The following is a 3309-nucleotide window of genomic DNA, read 5'->3' as shown; positions in this document are numbered from 1 at the left end:
GTTTATAAACCAAATCTTCATCAAGTGATCTCGAATAATTTTGTTATAATTTAAAAGGATAAATCAATTTCTATTAGCATTAAGAAAAATATTTTTCAGAGTTAATAAGTTGTAACCAATTGTTTTAGCTTCATCCATTACATCATGTCATTCATAATTATAATCCTACTATATTAATTGAGAAGTACAAATATGAAACTAACCTTAAAATATGTAAGAAATTACATTCAATTGCCGTTAAAAAATCTTAATTAAGATTAATTAATTAATTAAATAAATATAATTAATTAAAAACGAAAATTGGGGACACATAAAATAAAATAAATTGTAGAAAAGTAAAAAAAAAATCTATTAGAAACAAAACTAATTCGTCCTTAAAAGAAAAAATTAACAGCTAAGATTTTAAAAATATACTCGAATAAAATCTATATAATCACAAATTTTATCAAAAAGCTTTTCCATCACAGGTTAAAATTTTTATCAAAATCTAAATCAAATTAAATATATAACAGTTTTCTTAGATTTTAAAAATTAATAAACAAAAATAAAATAAAAGATATAGATATAGTATCTTATATATTTTAAAAAGTTATATTTTTCTTTTAGCCTCCGTACTTTAAGAAAATAAAACTAAGTTGAGATTTAAATATATTCAAAGCTTGAAGGTGCTTATTACAGACAAAAAAAGGAAGTCATAGAAAAAAACAAAACAATGAATGTTGTTTTCAGAGAAGTTTTTCAGAACATTCACTAACTATATTTTAAGTTGCTCTTTTTACATGTTAGTTATATCTTTTTACTTATTTCACAACTATACCAAAAATTGCGTTTAATTGACAAAAGTTTAAACAATTTTATTCATTATGCAAATATTTTATTGACTGGTTTTCAATAAATATTTATAAAATACAAAAATTTTAATATAAGCAAACCGAATTTTTAATCACAAACTATTATATATAACATAATAACAAAATAAATTATTATAAATTTTCATCAAAAAAAAAGTTCAGCCCGCGGTTTTCCGCAGGTTAGTACCTAGTCTAGTAGTAATTAGTAAACCTCTAGAGTAGCATGTCGATTTGAAATCTAGTTATATTTTACCATATTATAATTTTTTCAAAAACTTTTTGGTTTATTAGCTTGTTGATTAATAACCGTAGATACTATAGATCCTTTGTTGTTAGATGACTGTTTATTGTTCTTTGTATCATCTCTCATTCTCTCTTTGTTGTCGTTCAATCCTGATATTTCAAGTTCGTCAAAAACCAAGTATGAAGTATTTATTGAAGGTGAAGAAGTTAAAACTTGTATGGTAACTCTATTTCAACAAACTTTTTTTTTTTTAGAATATAACGTTTGATATTTTTGTGTTACATTCTAAATTGTAGATAGGTAAATTATTTATACATAGAAAAAATGCTTTAGTATTTAGAATTTAGAATTTTTTTGTTATAAGTTTTTTCTTTTCATTAACCTTTTTCTTTGCATTAATTTCTTTTCATTTTTCATTTAAACCCAAAACTTTCCTAGGTTAATATTAACTTATTCTTTTTTTTGCAATTTTTTTTACTTGTTTAGTAGTTTTTCCTTTTCTTGATTAAATTGGAAACCAAAACTCACTTGCTTCGTGTATTTTCCGTTATGTTTCTAATTTGAAATTGTCGTGAAAGTTTTTTTGGTTGTTTGAGAAAGAAATGAAATACTTGATTAAATTTTTTTTTTTTGTCAACCATTGGGTCACAGCTGGCCGGCCCATTAGCCAAATTCCTACATTCGTAGGAGCCGGGACTCGATGACGGGTGTGATGGTGCCTTCTACAAATGGACTTACCTTTTACCACTGCACAAAGGTCACTTCACTACTTGATTAAATTTATGTGGCCAAGGTATATGAAGAAATGAAATACATAATTGTATATCCCCTAGGTCAATGTGGCCAAGGTGTATCTTGGTGAGCTAAAACCAGTTCACAAAGTTTATATCAAGCGAGCACATACAAGAGACCAGCTAGAAGAAGAAAACTCCTAAGAGAGATTACAACCAAGATGAAAGGAAGAAAAATAAGCTCTCTAAAACCTCTATCTTTCTCTCCTTAGTTTTTTCTCGCATGCTTGTCACGCTCCTATCTCTCGTTTTTGAGGCAAACTTGATTATTCACTGAGACCCAATATATGAGCAAAAGTAGGCCCATAAGAGAAGCCTTTTTTTTTCCGCAACCCATAAGAGAAGCCTATAGAAGTAAAGCTGTTCGTTTCTTTGGTTTCATCGACCCAATGGGATGTGAACCAGCTCGAGAAGTGTGTGATGCTGTTTCACTGTAAACGAAGTGAATTTTTTAGATTGAGAGAGCTAAAAGTTTTAAACCAGATGTGAATCATAGTTTAGTCAGAAGAATCCAGCGTCTTGCTCATGCTCTTCTTAGGTAAATGTCACTGACTTTATGTACACTTACTATTGTTTGTTAATCAGAATCAAGTTGTATACTCAAATCCATGTTCATAACAAAACAAACAAAATTTGGTCTTCAAATTTTTTCCATGCATTCACTATTTGAGTAACAAAGCATTCTCTTCTACTAATGTTTTTTTTGTTTGTATCTGGTTTTAACTTATATCGCGTAAATCACAAGGAACCATCGGAAGTTGGATTTATAAGTTGATTATTCAAGCACATGGTCATGACATTATATATGGGTTCTGGAATCTTTTGTAGCTTGGAAGGTTTAAGATTTGGTGTCTTGAGATGCAAAAGCATTGACAAAATTTTAATTGTTAAAGAGTTTAAATTAGTGATCTTACATAGAGAGAAAATATGGGAGAGGCAAAGATTGCTTTTAAATGATAACATTTTAGCACATGTACAGAATTTGATATGCTCAAATTTACCCTAGAGCTACTCTCTCAAATTAAGAGGTCGATGCAGTACTTAGGGGTCGAATTCCACAAGTACTCAAGACTACACAATAAATTATAGAGTTTTATAATTATGCTAAACAGATTAAATTGAATTAAAATAAACAATGCAAAATATTAAATAAAAACTGTTGTAAATTCAATGGATCAAAAAGCTAGGCTTAGGAAATTTCTCAGGAAATTATGAATTATAAATCAATCAATAAATTAGGATTCAAACAATTAAGAACAGATCTAGAATTCTAAACACTTTTGTAAATTAAATCAGTTCTCACTGCAAATAATATCTAAATTTAAAACCAGAAAATCCAAATCTCTTTGTAAAATTCTAGGTTAAAAATCAGCAATAAAATCAGGTTTAGATTGTTCACAAAATTATTAAATCAAATCTCTTT

At 27.7% G+C, this 3309-nt stretch overlaps 1 pseudogene; it reads left to right on the top strand.

The window, feature by feature from the left end:
• Positions 2295-3309, top strand: part of LOC104710790 — a 3542-nt pseudogene continuing 2527 nt past the window's right edge.

This window comes from Camelina sativa, chromosome 9, assembly GCF_000633955.1.
Source record: "Camelina sativa cultivar DH55 chromosome 9, Cs, whole genome shotgun sequence".
NCBI lineage: Eukaryota > Viridiplantae > Streptophyta > Magnoliopsida > Brassicales > Brassicaceae > Camelina > Camelina sativa.
This window is presented reverse-complemented; position numbering and strand designations above follow the sequence as displayed.